Source organism: Astatotilapia calliptera, chromosome 2, assembly GCF_964374335.1.
Source record: "Astatotilapia calliptera chromosome 2, fAstCal68.1, whole genome shotgun sequence".
Lineage (NCBI taxonomy): Eukaryota > Metazoa > Chordata > Actinopteri > Cichliformes > Cichlidae > Astatotilapia > Astatotilapia calliptera.
The window spans coordinates 17,116,112-17,132,011 of record NC_137423.1 but is presented as its reverse complement, the minus strand read 5'-3'; the positions used below and the strand labels follow the sequence as shown (position 1 = coordinate 17,132,011).

At 43.9% G+C, this 15,900-nt stretch overlaps 2 long non-coding RNA genes across 2 annotated transcripts; one reads left to right on the top strand and one right to left on the bottom strand.

The window, feature by feature from the left end:
- Positions 1 to 2,365: 2,365 nt before the first annotated feature.
- Positions 2,366 to 5,885, bottom strand: LOC145430519 (uncharacterized). Its single transcript, XR_013911103.1, has 3 exons — positions 5,572 to 5,885; positions 3,001 to 3,095; positions 2,366 to 2,865 (listed from the first exon to the last, which is right to left on the bottom strand). It is a non-coding gene; the product is annotated as an uncharacterized LOC145430519 (long non-coding RNA).
- Positions 5,886 to 12,288: 6,403 nt separating this feature from the next.
- Positions 12,289 to 15,351, top strand: LOC145432446 (uncharacterized). The gene is made up of 3 exons (XR_013912744.1): positions 12,289 to 13,213; positions 14,380 to 14,474; positions 14,610 to 15,351. It is a non-coding gene; the product is annotated as an uncharacterized LOC145432446 (long non-coding RNA).
- Positions 15,352 to 15,900: the final 549 nt, after the last annotated feature.

The window sequence follows — 15,900 nt, the reverse complement described above, 5'->3', positions numbered from 1 at the left end:
CATAGCCCCTGGGATCCCTGGGACACACAAACCCCTCCACCACGATAAGGTAGCGATTCAAGGAGGAGGAAATACTTTTCTTTGTTATGTCATTTAGAAACTTTGAATAAATAATTATCTGACTCTTACAACAAACGTTTTCATCTGATGTAAAATGTATAGAAATCCATTATTGTACATAGTAATTTTTTCGAGGATCCCAACATAATTTCTTCAGAAGTACTGTATATGATGCCAGTATTTTCCCACATTTTCTAGATACTGTGTGTAAAATGCCATCAAAAAGTCAATTAAGTTTTATTCTTTCTCACCTGTCTTTCTATCTTTTTTCACTTTTTAAAGGTTGCCATGTTAGAAAAAATATTTTGCCCTGCCATGCTGTTTATTGATGTGGCAAATGAATGGTTTATGAAAATATATCTAAATCTGTCATCAGTAATCAGTAATGATCATGTCTGACCTCTAGTCTCCTCTGTCTTAATTTCAGGTTTTCACCATGTGTTCTAGATAGTTTAGGAGGTTAACTCGACCAAGCAGTCTACTTTTGGGTACTGTTTAGAATACCAGAATAGGGAGGATGGTGTAGGTTTAAGTTTATTAGATTGATACATATATACCAACAAGACAGTGTACATCACTGTGACAACAGCGTTTGTTTTCATTCAAAGTAGTGATGGGTCGGTCACGAACGAAATGGCTCTTAGAGCCAGGTCTTTGACGTGAACGACGCGAGCCAGCTCCTTATCGCGAGCCGTGGAGTTTTTTTTTCTTTTTTTCTTTCTCTCACCCTCTCTCTCTCTCGCACTTTTTTCCGCTTCACTCAGCATGCGAGCCTTGTGCTTTATGCTGGGCAGAGGGGGGAAGGGTATGGAATCAGAACGATGCCACCTTGAAATGAAACCGAAAAAAATATTGAAACCGAAAAAAAATATTGTAACTGAAATAAATGTACTGAAAAATCTTGTAGTGAAACCGAAAAAAAAATTGATAGTGAAAAACAATTAATTGAAACTGTAATTTTTTTGTTTTCACTTACAATTTTTTTTTCAGTTTCAATCAATTTTTTTCAGTTTCAATCCATTTTTTTCAGTTTCAATCCATTTTTCGGTTTCAATCCACTTTTCGGTTTCAATCCACTTTTCGGTTTCAAACCATTTTTCAGTTTCACTCTGCTGGCACTGTTTTGGCGTACGGGGGCGCGCTGGGGGGGGGGGGGGGGGGGGGGGGGCGGGGATTCTGACCCGCATGTATCTGCATATATTATAATGCTGACCAATGACTGGAGAAAACACTGACGACGCGGCTGCGGTCACGGACAAACTCGCACGTTCGGGAATGGCAGATGCTGAGAGGTCCATCGTTTACATTACCGACTATTTCAAAGTGACAGCCTGAGGTGTTCTTCAGTAAATTGGACTACCGGACAGGAGGACCTGAGGCCCCACCGCATCATTTTTGATGCGGTGATGGTGTTTGTAAGCTAATCCGTAATTTAGGTCCTTAGCTAGCTAGGTAGCTAGCTAAGATGAGCACTCGGCTGTCGGGGAAACTTCTTTTGTAAAGTTCGTTTAGCTAGCCCGTGCAGGTGAATGAATTTACCCTGACTAAAGAAATCAAGAGAAACGCACCGGGCTGCTCAATGACTAACCACGGTTACTGTACTTTTATTATGAGTATTATACTGTAAGAGCAACAGGCTGGACTCTGCTTCTGCTCCTGTGCAGAGCTGATTATTAAATATGTGCAAACAGCAGCATGTTTTCTGTCGCTTTCCACATGTGGAAGGACATTAACGCCAACTTTTAAATTCCCCTCATTAGTCAATAGCTACGGATTAAATAGCAAAGCCCGATACTTATGTACTGAAACCAACTACTTCCGCTTGTCAGCTTAAGTTAAAATGTTAAATTTTTCCCCTGATTATTTTTTTAGCTTTTTTTTTTTTTTTTTACTGAGTTTGTTACAAATATTCAGGTTAATCTGTCCAAATTATTTTTAATGAATTATGTTCACAAAGTCACATGTGCAGTACTCTGTACAGCTTGCATCCTTTAGGACAAATAATTTGAAACATTAATATTTCTTGTTCAATACTGAGCTGATAACACCTCTGTATGTTGTGACCAGGATGCAGCAGCAGACTGAACAAGAACTGAAACCTGCTCCATCATCTCATCTTTGCAGATGTCCATTTATAAAGCATCAACAACTCAAAGGTAAACATGATATTAGAAAATGTGTTAGTAACAAATAAAAAAAAATAAACAGCTGTCGGCAGAACTGTAGGACTGAACAGGCTTAGTTCACATTTCTGTATAACTGTATATCTCAGATTTCTGTATAGTTTTTCATATTTATATCCTGTTCATAGCCTGTACATAGTTTGTACTCACTACAGCCTGTACATACTTATACTTATAGAATATTCTTAACATACTTTATACCGTGTACATTGTAACATACCATAATAGACCCATTTCTGTAATATACTCACATATCTATATTATTGCTAATATATATTGTAATATACCTATAGCATGGCTAAAGCACTTCTGGATGGATGCAAACTGCATTTCATTGCCCTGTACCTGTGCATGTGTAATGACAACAAAGTTGAATTCTATTCTATTCTATTTTATTATGTAAAAGTCCAGACCCTCTGAGGATTATCTGAGTACTTCTAACATTACACAAAGCAAAGGTCTCCATCAGTGTTCATGAAATGCTGGGTTTATCCTTCTTGTGAGGGAGCTGCTGGTGAAGATCACGAGCCCTGCTTGATCCTGGCGACGAGTTTCAGTCTTCCTGGTGTTTCTGAAATGATGCCTCTCACTGTGGGTCAACAGAACTTCTGGCACAGGACAGCTGTAATGAAAGAAATTGAAGTATTGAAAAAAAAAAATCTTGGAAATGCCCTATATGTGAGCAGCAGATTTTGTATTTACTTTTCTTTTGCCAATCAAGATAACAAAGTATAATTTTCACCATACAATTACTAACCTTGTCATCTCCTTCACTGTCTGTTTTGGGCTCTGGGCTCGTCCTTCCCAGCACTCATGAGACTGCTTTGCTGCACTGTGGTATGAGGTGCTAACCTGTTGACAGTGTTGGGAAGGTTAATTTTAAAATGTATTCCACCAAAGATTATAGAAGTAATGTATTCTGAATACTTTACAACTACATGAATGTACTATTGCTGTGTGATTTATTACTATTACTGAAGGCTACTCGCCATACCAATACCAACTAGATGTTAAAATCTTAATATAAATGAGTAACAGTAGGTGGACATTAGGTAAGGCAGGGGGGGGGGGGGGGGGGGGGGGCTAGAGGGGCTTGAGCACCCGCCCCTTTCCTGATGGGTGCCCAAAGTGCCCTTTTGTTGAGGCAACTTTTTAAAAAAAAATTTATTATTTTTTTTATGTGTGTGTGTGTGCGTGCGGAGTCCTGTCTGTGCCCCTCAACAATAATATTTAACTATTAATCACAGTTTTGCTAAATAAAAGGATCTGGCTTGCATCAGTCACATGATCACATTTAACCAATGATCGCCCTTGACGGCAGAACACGCTGGTTACGAGCCGGGAACGAGCTCACAAAGAGCACGCGCATTTTTAGCGGTCCGGAGCTGTAGGAGAAACACAAGTTAACTCAGAGACACAGACTGATGCGACAAAACCAGTAAGTAGGTGTACAAAATTTGGATTTTACAGCAGTAAAATTATTGTATCTCTACAGTTTAAAAATGTAATAAGCTTTGCCCCTGCACAGAGTGGATAGTGAAACAAATGGAATCATCATAATGACATTATTTCATATTTATTACTTCCCCCTCCTCATTGCTTTATTATTGTAGCTCTAGTAATAAATAATAATGTAAGGATTCTGGATCAGCACCATGATGCCCATAGTATATACAGTATACTGAAGAAGGTCTAAAATGTCACTGTGTGTGCGTGCATGTGTGTGTTTTATTTAGATGGATTTTTAAAAAAAATATTACTCCTGATATAACATTGTCCAGACATGGCTGGTAAGGACATGAGGAGGAAACAGCAGGAGCTGTGTGAGGCTACTAAAGGCAATGCTATAACATTTTTCTGTCATCATTTTATTATAGATTAAGTGCAAGAGTTGTTAGGTGTGGATAATTAGATTATAGTTTATTGCAATAGCAAGTTGTGCCTTGTTCTCACATAGCAAGTGGAGAATGATATATGAAATGATGGGATGGAAGGAAGAAGAGAAGCAAAGAGTGATTCACAGGCAGAGCCTAAATTATTTCTCACAGTTTTTTGTGTCCTTATGGTTCCAAGCGCTGTCACCAATCTTTGCATTTTGTTATTATCTCATGACACTTGTTTAATCAGCTACCATCTCTCCTATGGACTTTTTAGTGTCTACAGTCTCAGATCAACACAGCCCTGCCCTCCAGCACTATCAGCAGCAACCCCTCAACAGCTAAAACATTGGCTACGTTTGCTTTGCCTTGTTGCCCATATTAGATTCTTGATGAATGTGTGTTGTTGTTATTCAGCCTGGTTCAATGTGCCCCTTTTTAACTTTGAGCACCCGCGCCTTTAAACCTCTCTGCACGGCCCTGGGTAAGGCTGCACTTTTTGCAGCAATCTCGTGTAGAAAACTATTCCGCGCGTATATAAAACAGGTCAGCGGCTCCGAACCGTAGTAAAGGGACCTCTGGCTAATACGTCGGGTTCCGTGTTGGGCTCAAAACTAGCTTTACTTTGTTGTCTGGGTCAAGTTTGCTAGCAAGAGACAGAGAGAGGCGTTGAAAGGCTGTTTAATGTTTCGGAGGAAAACACGAACACGGTATACAGTCGAGTCTTAACAGCTTACTTACAGCTGGGCTCGTCAGGCACTCTTTTTGGCTTTAGTGGTTATTATTATATTTACATGCTTCCAGCTCCCGTTTCTGCTCCGTGACAGCTCGTACTTTTCCTTTCTCTCCCTCCCTCGCTCACAGACACATAACGGGTATGGCAGTCCATTCTCCCTGCAGCACGGACTACACTGCCCATGAGGCTACATTGTTTAGGGCGATGCCTGTAACACTCTGCTATTGGCTTCATATTAAATAATTTTTGTATAATAATTTTTAGAGGCTCTTTTGTTTGGGTTTCCACCAGCGTGGAATTACCAAAAATAGAGAGACCATAGCCGAACATATGAAACAGGAAAATACCGCCATGTAATCCATTTATTTCAACAAACTAACTGTATTCTCAATATCACCTATTGAACGGTAACTGTAACGGATACATTTACTCATATTTTGTATTTTAAATACGTAACGCCGGTGCATGTATTATGTTACTGCCCAACACTGCCTGTTGAGATCCTGAGATCCACTCCTAGAACACCGGCCTCCAACTCCTAAAGAGACACGGGTGTCCCTAAATTTAGCAAATATTAGCTTCAGGCTAGCTTGCTACGACAAATAGGCTAATACCAGCATTTTACCACAACTTCACCAGATGTAGCTAAAAAAAACTAAACTAATGTCCAGTCCAGTGGGACAGCAAGAAAAGATGACAAAAAATGATTACTTACTTGCGGTTTGGAGGTTCAAGCTGAAATTGAAGCAGCCATTGAAAGACGGGAAGAGAGAAAGATGGCAGCTTGGTCAGCACTAGTGGCCTCTATAATATATGCAAATACATGCGGGCCGGAAATACCCCCCCCAGCGCGCCCCCGGACGCCAAAACAGTGCCAGCAGATTGAAAGTGAAAAATGGATTGAAAGTGAAAAATGGATTGAAACCGAAAAATGGATTGAAAGTGAAAAATGGTTTGAAACCGAAAAAAAATGGATTGAAACAGAAAAAAATGGATTGAAACCGAAAAAAAAAAAATTGTAAGCGAAAACAAAAAAATTACAGTTTCAATTGTTTTTCACTATCAATTTTTTTTTTCGGTTTCAATACAAGATTTTTCAGTACATTTATTTCAGTTACAATATTTTTTTTTCAGTTTCAATATTTTTTCGGTTTCGTTTCAAGGTGGCATCATTCTGATTACATAGAAGGGCGGTAGTTACACTCAGTAGCACTGAACAGAGCAGGAGGGAGAGAGAGAGAAAGAGAGCCAGGGACAACAACGTCACATTAGAAAGGTATAGTAATCGTCCACAACTGGTTTGCAGTGTTTTGTGTTGTTTCACTTTAATTTTGTAAAAGGAAAAAGCTGAAAATTTAAATAGTTAAAAGTTGAAATGTGAATAGTTGGTTTTTGTATTATATGATTTATTTATTACATTTTATGTGCCGTGAATAAATAAAAGTATATTTACGTTGGCCCCTACAGACAAAGCACATACAAACTTCAAATCACGTACGAACCCTGAAGCATGTATGAACCCTGACGCACTGTCACGGTCCTGGGTCTCCTGACCCAGCGTTTTTAGTTCTTTGTGATTTTTTGTATTATTGTACTTGTGTGTGATTTATTCTATGGCTTCTAGTTTTGATCCCTTGCCCTTCATGTCTCTCTGTGTCCCCTCTGTTCTGTGTAATTGTGTGTCTTTGCATGTTTGAGTTTCTTGTTTTCTGTCACTCTGCATTGTGCATTATGTTCTCATGGTTGGTTTTTTGTTACTCTCTCTAGTCTAGTCTCTTGTGTTCCCAGCTGAGTATTTCCCTGTGTATTTTGGTTCTTAGACCTCTGCCTTATGGTTTATGTCTCTGTATTTCTTAGTTGCTGTCTCCACTGTGTCAAGTTCGTGTCTCTGTGTGATACTTCCTGTTTTACTTTGATGGTCCGTGTCTCATGTGAATGCGTCCTGCTTTGCTTGTCTCGTCAGTCCTGATTTCTCCCAGCTGTGCCCTCCTTCTGTGTCTCATTCCCCTCGTTACTTCCCAGTGTATTTAAACCCTGTGTTTCTCTGAGTCAGTGTCGCGTCGTCCCTCATGTTGTGTGGATCTTCCTGTGTCTACCTGCGAGTGTTAGTTTACTTTTCCCCAGTTTAGTTTTGTATTTCCTGTGTTCTGCCGTGCCAGCATTAAAGCTGTGTTTCTCGAGTTCATCCCTGTGTCTGTGAGTTTTGCATTTGGGTCCTCCTCCTGCTTGCCACACAGCGATCCATGACAGTACGACGCGACCAGACATGGACCCAGCAGGCTCCTCCCGGGAAAGCGATTTGGCCCGCATCTTCAGCCTGTGGGAGCGAGTTTCCCATGCCTCGGACATTAAAGCAATGTCCATTGGGATAAACGCCATCGAGGCAATTCTCAAGGGGAATCCCCATCTTCGCGAGCTCTCAGGATTTTCGGGCCTACTGTCCAATCTGCAGAAAGCCAAGGAGACAGTACAAGCTCGCGAGCTCGTCATACCGCAACAGCGACCGCCACAATCGGGAAACGTTTCCACGCCGCTGCCACTGGACTCCTCTCCATCCACCCTCCACTCTGACTGTCACTCACCCGCTGCTTTTCTCGCAGCAATGTGGTCGGAGGATGAGGAGCCGGCCGTGATCTCTCCGTCGTTGCCAGTTTCCTCCATCACCGCACCTCCGGCTTCCCGAAGAAAACGGCATTCACGCCGCCGACACCCACCGCCACAGCCAGACCCCGAGACGTCTGAGTTGCCAGCTGTGGTGAGTGGAAGGGACAATCAAGAGTTTCCTGACTTTGGGACTGTTTATTCCGGGGCTGTGTTTTTTCACTTAGCTGCCCAGCCAGAAGCGCTAGCTCCATCTCCTGTGTCCCCGCTAGCACAGCCATTAACTCCACCACACGCTCCATTTTCACCTCTACCATCGCTTCAGTCATCAGTTCGGTCTGCCACTCAGTCGCCCTTAGTTCCGTCATCCACACTACCACCTGTTTCCCTTCCACCACCACCATCACTACACCCAGCCATTCAGGCTGCTACTCAGTCAGACATTCAACCCATAGCCCTGCCGTTAATATGCTCTATAGCTGAGCCACTAGCCGCCCGACCCGCAGCCACTTCAGCCACTCCTCCACCCGTCACACCTCCACTACAACCATCACTGCAATCCCCATTGCAGTCTCCAGTGTCCCCAGTGCAGCCTCCTGCAGCCCTGCTTTCCCCAGTGCAGTCTCCAGTGTCCCCAGTGCAGTCTCCAGTATCCCCAGTGCAGTCTCCAGTGTCCCCAGTGCAGTCTCCAGTGTCCCCAGTGCAGCATCCCTTAGCACAGTCATCCACTCAATCACCAGCTCCACTTTCCCCTCAACTATCACTACCACCTCTAGCTCAGTCTCCTGTGCACTCACCTCTGGTTCATTCTCCTGTGAAGTCATCAACTCCCCTGCCTACTCCGCTCTCACCACCTCCATTACAACAGACATCAGTTCAGTCCCCTGTGCCGGTGCAGACGCCCTCAGTTCAGTCTCCCGTGCCGTTATCTACTTCACCACCATCAGCTCCCACTCTCACCCGTGTCTCCAGTAGCTCAGCTCCCACTCTCACCTGTGTCTCCAGTAGCTCAGTTAGCTGCCCAGCAGCCGCTCTCTGCTCAGTCTCCTGTGTCGCCAGTTTTGCTCATTCACTCCATGCAGAGAGGTAACTTGATTTCTACTCAGGGTACTTTTCATGGTTTAGCCGCCGTTGGCACAGTTTGCCACTCCAGGGCTTCCCCAGAGGCTAGGTCTCAGTCCCCAGCTGATTCTGGACCCCTGAAGTTTAAGCAGCCCCCTAAGAACTGCACCATGTTCGCATTGCCTGGGCAGAGTCAGTGCTCAGTGCAGCGCCAGTTGTCCTCATGTCCGCCAGAGGACTTCATGCCTGTTGGCTTTGTCTTAGCCTCCGCTGGAGGGTCCAAGGGGCCCGTTCAGCCGCCCGTCTCCGCTGGAGGGTCCGAGGGGCCCGTTCAGCCTCCCGTCTCCGCTGGAGGGTCCGAGGGGCCCGTTCAGCCTCCTGTCTCCGCTGGAGGGTCCGAGGAGCCTGTCCAGCCGCCACCCGCGGCCGCCTCGTCGTCACCTGGCCCAGCTTCATCCGAGTCTTCATCCTCGCCGTGTCCAGCTTCAGCCTGTGCTTCGCCTGGTCCGGCTTCATCTGAGTCTTCATCCTCGTCTGGTCCGGCCCCTGCTTCTACTCTGCCTGGTCCAGCTTCGGCCTCTGCAGCTCCGCCTGGTCCAGCCTCGGCCTCTGCAGCTCCGCCTGGTCCAGCCTCGGCCTCTGCAGCTCCGCCTGGTCCAGCCTCAGAGTCTTCGTCCTCGTCTGGCCCGGCCTCAGAGTCTTCGTCCTCGTCTGGCCCGGCCTCAGAGTCTTTGGCTTCTGTTTCGCCTGCTGCAGCTCCAGCCTGTGCTTCCCTTGCTGCAGCCCCGTCGTCGCCTGGTCCGGCCCCGTCGTCGCCTGGTCCGGCCCCGACTGGTCCTGTGCCCACCGGGCCATGGCCAGCGCGCCTAACACTGGAGAGCCGCCGCTGCCTTCCGCGCGGTCGGCCTCCTGAACTGCTCCGTTGTCTCCTTCGCCGCCGCCGTTGCCTTGCGCACGGCCGGCCTCCTGAACTGTTTCCACGTCGCCGCCGTTGCCTTGCGCACGGCCGGCCTCCTGAACTGGTTCCACGTCTCCGCCGTTGCCTTCCGCATGGTCGGCCCCCTGAACTGCTCTGTGTTTGGGTTGTTTTCTTGGGCTCCGGTGTTTGCTGTGCTCTTCTTTTGTTTTCTGTTCTGAGCCCTCCGTCCTGGGCCCCTGCCGCCCGCCCTGGGTTGTTTTCTGTTTGGTTTTGTTTTTCTGTGTTTGGGCTGTCTGGAGCCAGCCCTTGAGGGGGGGGTACTGTCACGGTCCTGGGTCTCCTGACCCAGCGTTTTTAGTTCTTTGTGATTTTTTTGTATTATTGTACTTGTGTGTGATTTATTCTATGGCTTCTAGTTTTGATCCCTTGCCCTTCATGTCTCTCTGTGTCCCCTCTGTTCTGTGTAATTGTGTGTCTTTGCATGTTTGAGTTTCTTGTTTTCTGTCACTCTGCATTGTGCATTATGTTCTCATGGTTGGTTTTTTGTTACTCTCTCTAGTCTAGTCTCTTGTGTTCCCAGCTGAGTATTTCCCTGTGTATTTTGGTTCTTAGACCTCTGCCTTATGGTTTATGTCTCTGTATTTCTTAGTTGCTGTCTCCACTGTGTCAAGTTCGTGTCTCTGTGTGATACTTCCTGTTTTACTTTGATGGTCCGTGTCTCATGTGAATGCGTCCTGCTTTGCTTGTCTCGTCAGTCCTGATTTCTCCCAGCTGTGCCCTCCTTCTGTGTCTCATTCCCCTCGTTACTTCCCAGTGTATTTAAACCCTGTGTTTCTCTGAGTCAGTGTCGCGTCGTCCCTCATGTTGTGTGGATCTTCCTGTGTCTACCTGCGAGTGTTAGTTTACTTTTCCCCAGTTTAGTTTTGTATTTCCTGTGTTCTGCCGTGCCAGCATTAAAGCTGTGTTTCTCGAGTTCATCCCTGTGTCTGTGAGTTTTGCATTTGGGTCCTCCTCCTGCTTGCCACACAGCGATCCATGACACGCACATACAAACTCCAAAACACGTAAAAACTCCAAAACACGTAAAAACTCCAAAACACGTAAAAACTCCAAAACACGTAAAAACTCCAAAACACGTAAAAACTCCAAAACACGTAAAAACTCCAAAACACGTACAAAAGACAACAGAAGTGCTCCAGGATGCTAGGGGGCAGCGTTGAACTTTTGTTACCTAGTCGCTACACATGCCAGCAAGTACCAACGACTGGATTTGGTGTGTGGTAATAACAGGTAAATGAAATTTTTTATTATTATTTGACTATATATGAATGCTTGCGTATAAATACACAAACAATACACATGTGCTTTCATGCTTTCAATTGTGCAATTTAAGTGATCTAGGTAGCTCTGTTTTGGAAGTTCAGTTCATGCTAGAAAAGTGTTTTGGAGTTTGTACGTGCTTTTTGTAGTTTGTACGTGTTTTGTCTCTAGGGGCCACCGTATATATTTATATATAAACATATATAAAAAAACCCACTTTTTTTTTTACATTAGTAATTCCTTTTGTGCATAATTTTATATTATTGTTAATAATAAATAAATGAAAGCAACAAAACAGCCTGAAGAGCCGGTTCGGAGTCGAAAGAGCCGGCTCTTTTTAGTGAGCCGAACCGGAAGAGCCGGTTCTCTAAAAAGAGCCGGAAATCCCATCACTAATTCAAAGGCTTTATGGTTTTTCCTATAATACCTGGTGGGCCAGTCTCTAGTCAAAATGCCCTGATCAGCACCTTGCTGTATAATGGGCTGCTAGATTTCTTGACAGGAAGACAGCAGACAGTACGGGTCGGCAGCAAGACCTCCAGCCCAAGAACACTGAATACGGGGGCTCCCCAAGGATGTGTGTTGAGCCCCCACTCTGCTGACCCACGACGAGATCTACTACAGGGGTGAAGTTAACCATCTGCCAGAGTGGTACAGCAACGACAACCTGTCACTGAATGTGGAGAAGACCAACAGCGACTCTACTTCCTCTGCAAACTGAGAAGCACAAGGGATTCAACCCCCATTATGAGAACCTTCTACAGAGGCACAGTTGAGAGTATCCTCACCAGCTGCATCACTGTGTGGTATGACTCCTGCACTGGGTTCTGCAGGAAAAAATGACAACGGGTAGTGAGAGCAGCCGAGAGCATTGTGGGGACCTCTCTTGCCTCCCTCCGCAGGAGATCTACTCCACCTGCCTCATCTGGAAGGTCCTCTCTATTACAGGTGACTCCACTCATCCCTTCAACAGCGTCTTCAGTTTGCTGCCATCAGGAAGGATACTGAAGAGCCTCTGGGCCAGAACACGCAGACTGAGAGACAGCTTCGTCCATTGGGCTGTCAGGATGCTGACCATCTCTGAATCGAGAAGGGGGGCCCAAGGGTACATCTTTCGCCATCTTATAATGCTGTGATTGTAGTCATTCCCCACTTTCTGTGAATGGTATTCATGGCCATTGATCAGTAGGCTTTGATTAGTTGTCATTGATCAATGGCCATAAGAATTTGCATACTAACAATCATGGAACTAACCCCCCAGCACATTGTTCATTCCGTGGCGTTAGTTTCCTTCACTATGAAAATGTACTGTTTATAAGGTTGGGGAAATCTGCAGTCAGCTGAGACTGAAGAAGTCACTTGGATGAGTGATGAAGCGTTTATGTGGAATCAGAACGATGCCACCTTGAAATGAAACCGAAAAAAATATCGTAACTGAAATAAATGTACTGAAAAATCTTGTATTGAAACCGAAAAAAAAATTGATAGTGAAAAACAATTAATTGAAACTGTAATTTTTTTGTTTTCGCTTACAATTTTTTTTTCCAGTTTCAATCCATTTTTTTCTGTTTCAAATGTAGAATATTTAGCTGATTTAGAGTTTAGAAATGTGTTAAAATATAATGTAGAACTGTTGTAGAGACACTGACACTGCCCTCACTATAATAAAGGCTGATTGTAGGAGTAGATTGTAGACCTCCCCCACTGAGTGGAAATTCCCCAGGGGAAGTTTTAGGGTGGGGGTCTCAACATTTGTAACTGTGGTCTGGAAGTGAGAGGGGTTTTATGACCTCTAGGGAGTCACCTACACCCACAGTGTTTTAACGGTCACGCACACACATCCACACGCACACTCACTCATGTGCACACACATACACACAGGTATGCGCACACACTCACTCACGAGCACTCACATAGACACAAGGGAACGCGCACATGTAGGCATTCATGTGCTCGTGCACATAGACACAGACAGAGTTTGCAGCACACCGTAGGGGGTTTTATGATGGGGTCACTTCTATAAAACTGTGTTTCACAGACAAAGGGGTGAAGATTTGGAGAGGGACACCGGCCTCGTCTTCCCTTCTAGAAGTGCATGCTTAAATGAAGATGAATAAAGATGAGTAAATGAAGATGAATAAAGATTTTGTGAAAATGACTACTGAGTCCGGTGCCATCTCTGGACGCTCGAGGAATGAAAAGAACCGGGGTAAAACTGATTTCGCAACACAAACCATTTTTCAGTTTCAATCCATTTTTCGGTTTCAAACCATTTTTCAGTTTCAATCTGCTGGCACTGTTTTGGCATCCGGGGGCGCGCTGGGGGGGCGGGGATTCCGGCCCGCATGTATTTGCATGCATTATAGAGGCCACTAGTGCTGGCCAAGCTGCCAACTTTCTCTCTTCCCGTCTTTCAATGGCTGCTTCAATTTCAGCTTGACCCTCGAAACCGCAAGTAAGTAATCATTTTTTGTCATTTTTCCTTGCTGTCCCACTGGACTGGACATTAGTTTAGTTTTTTTTTTTAGCTACATCTGGTGAACTTGTGGTAAAATGCTGGTATTAGCCTATTCGTTGTAGCAAGCTAGCCTGAAGCTAATATTTGCTAAATTTAGGGACACCCGTGTCTCTTTAGGAGTTGGAGGCCGGTGTTTTAGGAGCGGCACAAGATCTCATCAACAGGCAGTGTTGGGGAGTAATGTAATACATGCACCGGCGTTACGTATTTAAAATACAAAATATGAGTAAATGTATCCGTTACAGTTACCGTTCAATAGGTGATATTGAGAATACAGTTAGTTTGTTGAAATAAATGGATTACATGGCGGTATTTTCCTGTTTCATATGTTAGGCTATGGTCTCTCAATTTTTGGTAATTCCACACCGGTGGAAACCCAAACAAGAGCCTCTAAAAATTATTATACAAAAATGATTTAATATGAAGGCGACAGGCAGAGTGTTACATTGTTGTAACACTCTGCCTAACCCTAAACAATGTAGCCTCATCGGCAGTGTAGTCCGTGCTGCAGGGAGAATGGACTGCCATACCCGTGATGTGTCTGTGAGCGAGGAGGGAGAAAAAGGAAAAGTACGAGCTGTCATGGAGCAGAAACGGGAGCTGGAAGCATGTAAATATAATAATAAACACTGCAGCCAAAAAGAGTGCCTGACGAGCCCAGCTGTAAGTAAGCTATTAAGACTCGACTGTATACCGTGTTCGTGTTTTCCTCTGAAACAATAAGTTCCGTTGGAGCAGCCTTTCAACGCCTCTCTCTGTCTCTGGCTAGCAAAGTCGACCCAGACAACAAAGTAAAACTAGTTTTCAGCTACGAGCCCGACACGAACCCGACGTATTAGCCAGAGGTCCCTTTACTACGGTTCGGAGCCGCTGACCTGTTTTATATACGCGCGGAATAGTTTTCTACACGAGATTGCTGCAAAAAGTGCAGCCTTACCCAGGGCCGTGCAGAGAGGTATTGGTATGGCGAGTAGCCTTCAGTAATAGTAATAAATCACACAGCAATAGTACATTCATGTAGTTGTAAAGTATTCACAATACATTACTTCTATAATCTTTGGTGGAATACATTTTAAAATTAACCTTCCCAACACTGTCAACAGGTTAGCACCTCATACCACAGTGCAGCAAAGCAGTCTCATGAGTGCTGGGAAGGACAAGGCCAGAGCCCAAAACAGACAGTGAAGAAGATGACAAGGTCAGTAATTGTATGGTGAAAATTATACTTCTAGTTATCTTGATTGGCAAAAGAAAAGTAAATACAAAATCTGCTTCTCACATATAGGGCATTTCCAAGATTTTTTTTTCAAAACTTCAATTTCTTTCATTACAGCTGTCCTGTGCCAGATGTTCTGTTGACCCACAGTGAGAGGCATCATTTCAGAAACACCAGGAAGACTGAAACTCATCGCCGGGATCAAGCAGGGCTCGTGATCTTCACCAGCAGCTCCTTCACAAGAAGGATAAACCCAGCATTTCATGAACACTGATGGAGACCTTTGCTTTGTGTAATGTTAGAAGTACTCAGATAATCCTCAGAGGGTCTGGACTTTTACATAATATAATAGCTTTAAGTCCTGTAGAAAGTTAAATATATGTTGTGCTCTCTGGTTACTCTAGTATGAATGACTCTGAATTACTTTATGATAAATAACACACTATTGTCAAAAAACAGTGAAAGAATTCCAGATCACAAGTTTTTCGTTCAAATACAAGTAACATCCTTTGACTTTAATCAGGCTTTATTTAATTGTGTCAGAGAATTAATCATGTGCTCTTCATGTAGCTGGGTACATTCAGTGTTTAAAACAGAAGTTGTGCAGGTCTGAGATCAGCAGTTTTCTGAAACACCAAACTGAGGTACTGTTAATGCTGATGTATAGTGACACAGTTACAGGGGTGATTAATCCTTTTGACTTTTTGTCTTTAACTTTATCAATAAAACAGCTGCAGCTTTCACTGACAGCACATGTGGTACTTTAACCTTTGTACTGTTTTCTTCAGTTAATTTTGGAGTTACCACAAAGATTGAAGATATAGGATGATCTGTCTGCTGTCACTGGGTGGTGCTGAGGTCTGAATCTGAGGACGGCTCCTGTAATCACAAACAGAACAGAATAATCACAAACTGAAATATAAAGTTTATCTCTCAAATCTGAAATAGAGCTGATCCTTCTGTCCTCGCACAGTCGGGATCTGAAGTTGTTCAGTCCTACAGTTCTGCCGACAGCTGACATATGAGCTGTTTATTTTTTATTTGTTTTAAAGGCCTTATATACTAACACATTTTCCAATATCATGTTTACCTTTGAGTTGTTGATGCTTTATAAATGGACATCTGCAAAGATGAGATGATGGAGCAGGTTTCAGTTCTTGTTCAGTCTGCTGCTGCATCCTGGTCACAACATACGGAGGTGTTATCAGCAGTGAACAAGAAATATTAATGCTTCAAATTATTTGTCCTAAAGGATGCAAGCTGTACAGAGTACTGCACATGTGACTTTGTGAACATAACTCATTAAAAATAATTCGGACAGTTTTTTAACCTGAATATTTGTAACAAACTCAGTAAAAAAAATGCTAAAAAAAATAATCAGAGGAAAAAATGTAACATTTTAACTTAA